The sequence below is a fragment of the Prunus avium genome, chromosome 4 (genome assembly GCF_965620075.1).
Source record: "Prunus avium chromosome 4, drPruAviu1.hap1.1, whole genome shotgun sequence".
Taxonomy (NCBI): domain Eukaryota; kingdom Viridiplantae; phylum Streptophyta; class Magnoliopsida; order Rosales; family Rosaceae; genus Prunus; species Prunus avium.
In genome coordinates, this window is record NC_142287.1 from 2,336,800 (window position 1) to 2,349,903 (window position 13,104).

General features: G+C 40.8%; 1 long non-coding RNA gene across 1 annotated transcript; it reads right to left on the minus strand.

Annotated features, from left to right (window-relative positions):
- Positions 1-10,527: 10,527 nt before the first annotated feature.
- On the minus strand, positions 10,528-12,706 carry LOC148294696 (uncharacterized). The gene is made up of 3 exons (XR_015835457.1): positions 12,052-12,706; positions 11,427-11,490; positions 10,528-10,657 (listed from the first exon to the last, which is right to left on the minus strand). It is a non-coding gene; the product is annotated as an uncharacterized LOC148294696 (long non-coding RNA).
- Positions 12,707-13,104: the final 398 nt, after the last annotated feature.

Below are 13,104 nucleotides of genomic sequence, written 5' to 3' on the forward strand. Positions count from 1 at the left end.
TGTGTAGGGAAAATGAATGGGATCATTCAATCACCAATCCTCGTGGGATCGACCTCGCACTTACATACGCTATACTACCAACGGTTCGTGCACTTGCGAGTATCACAAGTTGAGGATGCAACTGAATCCATTTTGGTGCAGCTGTATCTACGCAACAGATTTCACTCAAAACTCACCAAATGACTCCTCCCCCCCTATTATGATGTTGCACAAGTTTGGGGTTCCATCTGGAATCAATAGGTGTGAGAAATTGGACAATCCAAGTTCAACGGCAGTTCGTTCCTAATTGGAGTGGTTGGTGTATTCCACACTTATAGCAACTGGCTTTCACTCAAAACTCACCAAATGACACCTCCCACCGTATTATGATGTTGCACAAGTTTGGGGTTTGATCCGAAATCAATCGGTGTGAGAAATTGGACAATTCAAGTTCAACGGCAGTTCGTTCCTAATTGGAGTGGTTGGTGTATTCCATACTTCTAGCAACTGGATTTCACTCAAAATTCCTCAAATGACTCCTCCCACCGTATTATGATGTTGCACAAGTTTGGGGTTCGATCCGAAATCAATAGGTGTGAGAAATTGGACAATTCAAGTTCAACGACAGTTCGTTCCTAATTGGAGTGGTTGGTGTATTCCATACTTCTAGCGATTGGATTTCACTTAAAACTCACCAAATGACTCCTCCCACCATATTATGATGTTGCCCAAGTTTGGGGCTTGATCCGAAATCAATAGGTGTGAGAAATTGGACAATTCAAGTTCAACGACAGTTCGTTCCTAATTGGAGTGGTTGGTGTATTCCATACTTCTTGCGATTGGATATCACTCAAAACTCACCACATGAATCCTGCCACCATATTATGATGTTGCCCAAGTTTTGGGCTCAATCCGAAATCAATAGGTGTTCCAAATTGGACAATTCAAGTTCAACGGCAGTTCGTTCCTAATTGGAGTGGTTGGTGTATTCCATACATCTAGCGATTGGATTTCACTCAAAACTCACCAAATGACTCCTTCCAACATATTATGTTGTTGCCCAAGTTTTGGGCTCGATCCGAAATCAATAGGTGTTCCAGAATGGACAATTCAAGTTCAACGGCAGTTCCTTCCTAATTGGAGTGGTTGGTGTATTCCATACTTCTATCGATTGGATTTCACTTAAAACTCACCAAATGACTCCTCCCACCATATTATGATGTTGCCCAAGTTTGGGGCTTGATCCGAAATCAATAGGTGTGAGAAATTGGACAATTCAAGTTCAACGACAGTTCGTTCCTAATTGGAGTGGTTGGTGTATTCCACACTTATAGCAATTGGATTTCACTCAAAACTCACCAAATGACTCCTCCCACCAAATTGTGTTGTTGCCCAAGTTTTGGGCTCGATACGAAATCAATAGGTGTGAGAAATTGGACAATTCAAGTTCAACAGCAGTTCGTTCCTAATTGGAGTGGTTGGTGTATTCCGTACTTCTAGCGAATGGATTTCACTTAAAACTCACAAAATGACTCCTCCCACCATATTATGATGTTGCCCAAGTTTTGGGCTCGATACGAAATCAATAGTTGTGAGAAATTGGACAATTCAAGTCCAACGACAGTTCGTTCCTAATTGGAGTGGTTGGTGTATTCCATACTTCTAGCGATTCAAAACTCACCAAATGACTCCTCCCACCATATTATGATGTTGGCCAGGTTTTGAGCGCGATCCGAAATCAATAGGTGTTCCAAATTGGACAATTCAAGTTCAACGGCAGTTCGTTCCTAATTGGAGTGGTTGGTGTATTCCGTACTTCTAGCGATTGGATTTCACTCAAAACTCACCAAATGAGTCCTCCCACCATATTATGATGTTGTACAAGTTTGGGGTTCCATCCGGAATCAATAGGTGTGAGAAATTGGACAATCCAAGTTCAAAAGCAGTTCGTTCCTAATTGGAGTGGTTGGTGTATTCCACACTTATAGCAATTGGATTTCACTCAAAACTCACCAAATGACTCCTCCCACCAGATTATGATGTTGCCCAAGTTTTGGGCTCGATCCGAAATCAATAGGTGTTCCAAATTGGACAATTCAAGTTCAACGGCAGTTCGTTCCTAATTGGAGTGGTTGGTGTATTCCATACTTCTAGCGATTGGATTTCACTCAAAACTCACCAAATGACTCCTCCAACCATATTATGATGTTGCCCAAGTTTTCGGCTCGATCCGAAATCAATAGGTGTTCCAAATTGGACAATTCAAGTTCAACGGCAGTTCGTTCCTAATTGGAGTGGTTGGTGTATTCCATACTTCTAGCGATTGGATTTCACTCAAAACTCACCAAATGACTCCTCCCACCATATTGTGATGTTGCCCAAGTTTTGGGCTCGTTCCGAACTCAATTGTTGTTAGAAATTGGACAATTCAAGTTCAACGGCAGTTCGTTCCTAATTGGAGTGGTTGGTGTATTCCATACTTCTAGCGATTGGATTTCACCCAAAACTCACCAAATGACTCCTCCCACCATATTATGATGTTGTACAAGTTTGGGGTTCCTTCCAGAATCAATAGGTGTGAGAAATTGGACAACCCAAGTTCAAAAGCAGTTCGTTCCTAATTGGAGTGGTTGGTGTATTCCACACTTATAGCAACTGGATTTCACTCAAAGCTCACCAAATGACTCCTCCCACCGTATTATGATGTCGCACAAGTTTGGGGTTTGATCCGAAATCAATCGGTGTGAGAAATTGGACAATTCTAGTTCAACGGCAGTTCGTTCCTAATTGGAGTGGTTGGTGTATTCCATACTTCTAGCGATTGGATTTCACTCAAAACTCACCAAATGACTCCTCCCACCATATTATGATGTTGCCCAAGTTTTGGGCTCGATCCCAAAAAATAGGTGTTCCAAATTGGACAATTCAAGTTCAACGGCAGTTCGTTCCTAATTGGAGTGGTTGGTGAATTCCATACTTCTAGCGATTGGATTTCACTCAAAACTCACCAAATGACTCCTCCCACCATATTATGATGTTGCCCAAGTTTGGGGCTTGATCTGAAATCAAAAGGTGTGAGAAATTGGACAATTCAAGTTCAACGACAGTTCGTTCCGAATTGGAGTGGTTGGTGTATTCCATACTTCTAGCGATTGGATATCACTAAAAACTCAGCAAATGACTCCTCCCACCATATTATGATGTTGCCCAAGTTTTGGGCACAATCTGAAATCAATAGGTGTTCCAAATTGGACAATTCAAGTTCAACAGCAGTTCGTTCCTAATTGGAGTGGTTGGTGTATTCCATACTTCTAGCGATTGGATTTCACTCAAAACTCACCAAATGACTCCTCCCAACATATTATGTTGTTGCCCAAGTTTTAGGCTCGACCCGAAATCAATAGGTGTTCCAAATTGGACAATTCAAGTTCAACGGCAGTTCGTTCCTAATTGGAGTGGTTGGTGTATTCCATACTTCTAGTGATTGAATTTCACTCAAAACTCCCCAAACGACTCCACCCAACATATTATGATGTTGCCCAAGTTTTGGGCTCGACCCGAAATCAATAATTTTGAGAAATTGGACAATTCATGTTCAACGACAGTTCGTTCCTAATTGGAGTGGTTGGTGTATTCCATACTTCTAGCGATTGGATTTCACTCAAAACCCACCAAATGACTCCTCCCACCATATTATGATGTTAACCAAGTTGTGGGCTCGATCCGAAATCAATAGGTGTGAGAAATTGGACAATTCAAGTTCAACGGCAGTTCGTTCCTAATTGGAGTGGTTGGTGTATTCCGTACTTGTAGCGATTGGATTTCACTCAAAACTCACCAAATGACTCCTCCCACCATATTATTATGTTGCCCAAGTTTGGGGCCCGATCTGAAATCAATAGGTGGGTGAAATTCGACAATTCAAGTTCAACGGCAATTCGTTCCTAATTGGAGTGGTTGGTGTATTCGATACTTCTAGCGATTGGATTTCACTCAAAACTCACCAAATGACTCCTCCCACCATATTATGATGTTGCCCAAGTTTTGGGCTCAATCTGAAATCAATAGGTGTTCCAAATTGGACAATTCAAGTTCAACGGCAGTTCGTTCCTAATTGGAGTGGTTGGTGTATTCCATACTTCTAGCGATTGGATTTCACCCAAAACTCACCAAATGACTCGTCCCACCATATTATGATGTTGCCCAAGTTTTCGGCTCGATCCGAAATCAATAGGTGTAAGAAATTGGACAATTCAAGTTCAAAGGAAGTTCGTTCCAAATTGGAATGGTTGGGGTAATTCATAGTTCTGGCGATTGGATTTCACTCAAAACACCCCAAATGACTCCTCCCACCATACTATTATGTTGCCCAAGTTTGGGGCCCGATCTGAAATCATTAGGTGGGTGAAATTCGACAATTCAAGTTCAACGGCAGTTCGTTCCTAATTGGAGTGGTTGGTGTATTCGATACTTCTAGCGATTGGATTTCACTCAAAACTCACCGAATGACTCCTCCCACGATATTATGATGTTGCCCAAGTTTTGGGCTCGATCCGAAATCAATAGGTGTGAGAAATTGGACAATTCAAGTTCAAAGGAAGTTCGTTCCAAATTGAAGTGGTTGGGGCAATTCATAGTTCTTTGGATTGGATTTCACTCAAAACACACCAAATGACTCCTCCCACCATATGATGATGTTGCCCAATTTTTGGGCTCGTTCCGAAATCAATAGGTGTGAGAAATTGGACAATTCAAGTTCAAAGGAAGTTCGTTCCAAATTGGAGTGGTTGGGGTAATTCATAGTTCTTTGGATTGTCTTTCACTCAAAACTCACCAAATGACTCCTCCCACCATATTGTGATGTTGCCAAAGTTTTGGTCTCGATCCGAAATCAATAGGTGTGAGAAATTGGAGTGGTTGGTGTATTCCATACTTCTAGCGATTGGATTTCACTCAAAACTCACCAAATGACTCCTCCCACCATATTATCATGTTGCCCAAGTTTTAGGCTCGATCCGAAGTCAACAGGTGAAAGAAATTGGACAATTCAAGTTCAACGGCAGTTCGTTCCTAAGTGGAGTGGTTGGTGTATTCCATACTTCTAGCTATTGGATTTCACTCAAAACTCACCAAATGACTCCTCCCACCATATTATGATGTTGCCCAAGTTTTGGGCTCGATCCGAAATCAATATGTGCGAGACATTGGACAATTCAAGTTCAAACGCAGTTCGTTCCAAATTGGAGTGGTTCGGGTAATTCATAGTTCTAGCAGTTGGATTTCACTCAAAACACACCAAATGACTCCTCCCACCATATTATTATGTTGCCCAAGTTTGGGGCCCGATCTGAAATCAATAGGTGGGTGAAATTCGACAATTCAAGTTCAACGGCAATTCGTTCCAAATTGGAGTGGTTGGTGTATTCGATACTTCAAGCGATTGGATTTCACTCAAAACTCACCAAATGACTCCTCCCACCATATTATCTTGTTCCCCAGGTTTTGGGCTCGATCCGAAATCAATAGGTTTGAGAAATTGGACAATTCAAATTCAACGGCAGTTCGTTCCTAATTAGAGTGGTTGGTGTATTACATACTTCTAGCGATTGGATTTCACTCAAAACTCACCAAATGACTCCTCCCACCATATTATGATGTTGCCCAAGTTCTGGGCTCGATCCGAAATGAATCGGTATTCCAAATTGGACAATTCAAGTTCAACGGCAGTTCGTTCCTAATTCGAGTGGTTGGTGTATTCCATACTTCTAGAGATTGGATTTCACTCAAAACTCACTAAATGACTCCTCCCACCATATTACGATGTTCTCCAAGTTTTGGTCTCGATCCGAAATCAATAGGTGTGAGAAATTGGACAATTCAAGTTCAACGGCAGTTCGTTCCTAATTGAAGTGGTTGGTGTATTCCATACTTCTAGCGATTGGATTTCACCCAAAACTCACCAAATGACTCCTCCCACCATATTATCATGTTGCCCAAGTTTTGGGCTCGAACCGAAATCAATAGGTGTGAGAAATTGGACAATTCAAGTTCAAAGGCAATTCGTTCGAAATTGGAGTGGTTGGGGTAATTCATAGTTCTGGCGATTGGGTTTCACTCAAAACATTCCAAATGACTCCTCCCATCATATTATGATGTTACCGAAGTTTTGGGCTCGATCCGAAATCAATCGGTGTGAGAAATTGGACAATTCAAGTTCAACGGCAGTTCGTTCCTAATCGGAGTAGTTGGTGTATTCCATACTTCAAGCGATTGGATTTCACTCAAAAGTCACCAAATGACTCCTCCCACCATATTATGGTGTCCCCCAAGTTTGGGGCTCGATCCTAAATCAATAGGTGTGAGAAATTGGACAATTCAAGTTCAACGGCAATTCATTCCTAATTGGAGTGGTTGGTGTATTCCATACTTCTAGCGATTGGATTTTGACTCAAAACTCACCAAATGACTCCACCCACCATATTATGATGTTGCCCAAGTTTTGGGCACGATCCGAAATCTATATGTGTGAGAAATTGGACAATTCAAGTTCAACGACAGTACGTTCATAACTGGCGTGGTTTTTGTATTCCATACTTCTAGCGGTTGGATTTCACTCAAATAGGTGTAAGAAATTGGACAATTAAAGTTCAAAGGCAGTTCGTTCGAAATTGGAATGGTTGGGGAAATTCATAGTTCTGGCGATTGGATTTCACTCAAAACACCCCAAATGACTCCTCCCACCATATTATTATGTTGCCCAAGTTTGGGGCCCGATCTGAAATCAATAGGTGGGTGAAATTCGACAATTCAAGTTCAACGGAAGTTCGTTCATAATTGGAGTGGTTGGTGTATTCCATAGTTCTGGAGATTGGATTTCACTCAAAACTGACCAAATGACTCCTCCCACCATATTATGATGTTCCCCATGTTTTGGGCTCGATCCGAAATCAATAGGTGTGAGAAATTGGACAATTCAAGTTCAACGGCAGTTCGTTCCTAATTGGAGTGGTTGGTGTATTCCATACTTCTAGCGATTGGATTTCACTCAAAACTCACCAAATGACTCCTCCCACCATATCATGATGTTGCCCAAGTTTTGGGCTCGATCCCAAATCAACAGGTGTGAGAAATTGGACAATTCAAGTTCATCGGCAGTTCGTTCCTAACTGGAGTGGTTGGTGTATTCCAAACTTCTAGCGATTGGATTTCACTCAAAACTCACCAAATGACTCCTCGCACCATATTATGAGGTTGCCCAAGTTTTGGGCTCGATCCGAAATCAATAGGTGTAAGAAATTGGACAATTCAAGTTCAACGGCAGTTCGTTCCAAATTGGAGTGGTTGGTGTATTCCATAGTTCTGGAGATTGGATTTCACTCAAAACTGACCAAATGACTCCTCCCACCATATTATGATGTTCCCCATGTTTTGGGCTCGATCCGAAATCAATAGGTGTGAGGAATTGGACAATTAAAGTTCAACGGCAGTTCGTTCCTAATTGGAGTAGTTGGTGTATTCTATACTTCTAGCGATTGGATTTCACTCAAAACTGACCAAATGACTCCTCCCACCATATTATGATGTTCCCCATGTTTTGTGCTCGATCCAAATCAATAGGTGTAAGAAATTGGTCAATTCAAGTTCCACGGCAGTTCGTTCCTTATTGGAGTGGTTGGTATATTCCATACTTCTAGCGATTGGATTTCACTCAAAACTCATCAAATGACTACTCCGACCATATTATGATGTTGCCCAACTTTTGGGCTCGATCCGAAATCAAAAGGTGTGAGAAATCGGACAATTCAAGTTCAACGGCAGTTCGTTCCTAATTGGAGTGGTTGTTGTAATTCATGGTTCTGGCGATTGGATTTCACTCAAAACTTACCAAATGACTCCTCCCACCATATTATGATGTTGCCCAAGCTTTGGGCTCAATTCGAAATCAATAGGTGTAAGAAATTGGACAATTCAAGTTCAAAGGCAGTTCGTTCCAAATTTGAGTGGTTGGGGTAATTCATAGTTCTAACGAATGGATTTAACTCAAAACACACCAAATGACTCCTCCCACCATATTATGATGTTGCCCAAGTTTTGGGCTCGATCCGAAATCAATCGGTGTGAGAAATTGGACAATTCAAGTTCAACGGCAGTTCGTTCCTATTTGGAGTGGTTGATGTATTCCAAACTTCTAGCGATTGGATTTCTCTCAAAACTCACCAAATGACTCCTCCCACCATATTATGATGTTGCCCAAGTTCTGGGCTCGATCCGAAATGAATAGGTGAAAGAAATTGGACAATTCAAGTTGAAAGGCAGTTCGTTCCAAATTTCAGTGGTTGGGGTAATTCATAGTTCTAGCGAATGGATTTAATTCAAAGCACACCAAATGACTCCTCCCACCATATTATGATGTTGCCCAAGTTTTGGGCTCGATCCGAAATCAATAGGTTTGAGAAATTAGACAATTCAAGTTCAACGGCAGTTCCTAATTGGAGTGTTTGCTGTATTCCATACTTCTAGCGGTTGGATTTCACCCAAAACTCTCCAAACGACTCCTCCCACCATATTATGATGTAGCCCAAGTTTTGGGCTCGATCCGAAATTAATAGGTATAAGAAATTGGACAATTTAAGTTCAAGGGCAGTTCGTTCCAAATTTGAGTGGTTGGGGTAATTCATAGTTCTAGCGAATGGATTTAATTCAAAACACCCCAAATGACTCCTCCCACCATATTATGATGTTGCCCAAATTTGGGGCTCGATCCGAAATCAATAGGTGTAAGAAATTGGACAATTCAAGTTGAAAGGCAGTTCGTTCCAAATTGCTGTGGTTGGGGTAATTCATAGTTTTGGCGATTGGATTTCACTCAAAACACACCAAATCACTCCTCCCACCATATTATGATGTTGCCTAAGTTTTGGGCTCTATCCGAAATCAATAGCTGTAAGAAATTGGACAATTCAAATTCAAAGGCAGTTCGTTCCATATTTGAGTGGTTGGGGTAATTCATAGTTCTAGCGAATGGATTTCATTTAAAACACACCAAATGACTCCTCCCAACATATTATGATGTTGCCCAAGTTTTGGGCTCGATCCGAAATCAATAGTTGTGAGAAATTGGACAATTCAAGTTGAACGGCAGTTCGTTCCTAATTGGAGTGGTTGGTGTATTCCATACTTCTAGCGATTCGATTTCACTCAAAACTCACCAAATGACTCCTCCCACCATATTATGACGTTGCCCAAGTTTTGGGCTCGATCCGAAATCAATAGGTGTTTGAAATTGGACAATTCAAGTTCAAAGGCAATTCGTTCCAAATTTGAGTGGTTGGGGTAATTCATAGTTCTAGCGAATGGATTTCGTTCAAAACACACCAAATGACTCCTCCCACCATATTATGATGTTGCCCAAGTTTTGGGCTCTATCCGAAATCAATAGGTGTAAGAAATTGGACAATTCAAGTTCAACGGCAGTTCGTTCCTAATTGGAGTGGTTGGTGTATTCCATACTTCTAGCGATTGGATTTCACTCAAAACTCATCAAATGACTACTTCTACCATATTATGATGTTGCCTAAGTTTTGGGTTCGATCCGAAATCAATAGGTGTGAGAAATCGGACAATTCAAGTTCAACGGCAGTTCGTTCCTAATTGGAGTGGTTGTTGTAATTCATGGTTCTGGCGATTGGATTTCACTCAAAACTTACCAAATGACTCCTCCCACCATATTATGATGTTGCCCAAGCTTTGGGCTCGATCCGAAATGAATAGGTGTAAGAAATTGGACAATTCAAGTTCAAAGGCAGTTCGTTCCAAATTGGAGTGGTTGGGGTAATTCATAGTTCTAGCGATTGGATTTCACTCAAAACATACCAAATGACTCCTAATACGATATTAAGTGGTTGCCAAGTTTTGGGCTCGATCCGAAATCAATAGGTGTAAGAAATTGGACAATTCAAGTTTAAAGCCAGTTCGTTCCAAATTGGAGTGGTTGGAGTAACTCATAGTTCTGGCGATTGGATTCAACACAAAACACACCAAATGACTCCTCCCACCATATTATGATGTTGCCCAAGTTTTGGGCTCGTTCCGAAATCAATAGGTGTGAGAAATTGGACAATTCAAGTTCAACGGCAGTTCGTTCCAAAGTTGAGTGGTAGGGGTAATTCATAGTTCTAGCGATCGGCTCAAAACACACCAAATGACTCCTCCCACCATATTATGATGTTGCCCAAGTTTTGGACTCGATCCGAAATCAATAGGTGTAAGAAATTGGACAATTCATGACAAGACCCGACCCAAATTCCACTTTGGAATCCGAGTCGAACCCTGTGTGTGTCCGACACCTGGCGGGTGTCAGGCACAAATGACTAATTTGCCCTTCTTACTAAAATCCAAATTCTTTTTAGGTTTGACATCCGCCGAAAATTCGGCAGAGTCTCCTCTGTAAACTGAATCTTTTCCCAAATTTTCACCTGTTGGAAAGCATAAAAAAGAAAACATCACAACCGCCAGCATGCTTTCAATGTACATCCAAACAACTTAACCAACTAACCGGCCTGAGGCCATACAGAATTTAAGATAACAGTATAAATACAAAAAGAACTCCTACGTAGCGGAGGAGATGGATGGAGGAAAGTGACGGCCCTGTGGTGATGTCCCCGTACACGACTACTGCCTGGGGGCGCAAAACATTGAAAAACGTGAGTGGACAAAAATAAAGTTTTAGAACATAAGGTATCAACATACTAACCCCTCTGTTAAAACATTTAGAAAATTTAATCATATCCATGTTCAATATCCGTATGAAAATTCAGGCATGCAAATCCTCATACATATAGCTGAGCATATATTCAGTGAAACATTAACAAAATATCTGAGATTAATAAAGGGAAACAATTTCCTTCCACCTAGGTGTACCCATCATAAATCCGTCAATTCCATAATTTCCGTCAATTCCTCCTAGCAGGTCTCAGTAGCATAAAGTTACTCGAGCCGCATTCCTTGCAAGACTCAGAGGACACTTGGTCCACCCGAGCCGCATTCCTAGCACCACAAAGTTTGAGCGTCCCCGAACTTGTGGGCAATTGTCAAACGCACGCTGACTCATCTGAAGGCAACTGGGATGTCCTTGGACATCATTATAATCGAAAGCAACAATTTATCTGAAGGCAACATTTTTGGGTACCTATGGTGGTTTAAAAACAAAATACATGCCCTTCCTGGAAATTACCATTTTATTCCTCAACCAATCATTCAATATGATTAAAACCTCATTTCTTACTTTCCAAGCCATTTGCATTTAAATATAATAACATATAATCGAGAACATATATATAATTTCATTATTCCTGCTCGGAAAGTAATAGCCATAAATAAATCCTTCAAGATCAAATATTGAAACTTTAATAACATAAAATCCATTTATAAAACAAAAGTCCACTCACTGTGCGTCCGAGTTGCTCTGACCCTTTGAGGGTCCCTCCTTTGAATCAGCTGGTACCCGAGTACCTATTTAAGCCATCATAAATATTAAATCAATAAAATTGCTCAACACAATAATTTAATTTAAAGCCCTGACCCCCGGCTTCTAAAAGTGCGTGTACTAGTTTAAGACCATTCTTATCGAGTACGCTGAACCGGTGTACCATAATCCTTGAATCTTTCTGCAATGCACAAAGAATTCCCCCTAGGAGTAAAACTCCCAAACAACACTTGATAACGAGAGCGGAGTTTGTTTCAGTTATACTCTGTCCGAGAGGTCTAAACTTATTGAATAACCACTAATGTTGGATATGTTGTAGAAAACAGGAAACTGAACAACTTTCAAGAAGAAACCTTGGTCATCTGAACAAAGGAAATCGACATCCAAGAGTGAGTAAGGTGCTGTAGCATTTAAACAGCAGACTAGAGGACTTACTAACTTTGAACAAGGTTTCAGATGGTTATAGAACTTAAATTGCTGTGAATTTTGGATATGTCATATTTCTATAACTAAGGAACAACCTGTATGAAGAAAGTGTTGTCGACTGATCAATAGAAATTAACACACAAGAAAGAATTCGAGCCTACCTCAATACAGCAGAACAAAATAAGTAGGCAACACTTCAACCAGCCTTGAGATGACTACAATTCTTGGATGAAGCTCCAATTTTGACAGATTATAGCCAAGACAAAGACGAACAACTTTGATGAAAGGAACGAAGCCACTAGATCAGAGGAAGGCCACATGCAAGAGTGAATAAGGGCACACTAGAGTGAAACCAGCAAACAGAATGAAAGTGAAGACTAGTCTCAACTTGAACACGATTTACAGTAGATAGAAATCTCCGTTTGCCTTGGAATTTGGATATGTTGTAGATGTCGATCTCAGAAACAATTGTTATGAAGGAATAGAGGTAAGAATCGCAACAGAAACCCGCATGCAAAGAGAAATCCGTGCTTAACACAGAGTATCAGACAGAGATGAGCTGTTCATACTCCAACTGGGGTTTGAGGTGTTTATATTTCTCCGACTGGGCTAATTTTCGGATATGTTCGACTCATGAGGCAGACGAACAAGTTTGAAGAAGGAACTATTTCGTTTCGAGCTCAGGAAGTTGATGCTTTGGACCTGTGAACAGATCAGTAAGTCTTGAGGAGGTTCTGTCGGTTTTGGGATTATGATGGGTTTATGGGACTTGTGCAGAATAGAGAATATTTAGGGAATTTGTTGGGCTTATCAGATTTGGGGGCTCAACAATAACAGACGTGTCGGGAGAGTAAAAAGAGATTTTTTTTCTGGTTTTCTAAAAACAATCTTTGAACTGTTTACAAATTTGCCACCGGACAAATTCCTTCATCGCAACTTTTTCGTTACAACTCCGCTTCGAGCTCACTACGTGTCTAAGAACTCGTTTTGACGTGCTCTGCATAACGATCCAATCAAAATTTTCAAATTCCTTCCCGGTCAAAAAGTCAACTTTCATACCCGTTAAAATATTCCAGGGGCAAAATAGTCTTTTTCTAGAATAAAATAATAATTGAAAATTAATTAAGGATCGAGTTGTTACAATTCAAGTTCAAAGGCAGTTCGTTCCTGATTGGAGTGGTTGGTGTATTCCATACTTCTAGCGAATGGATTTC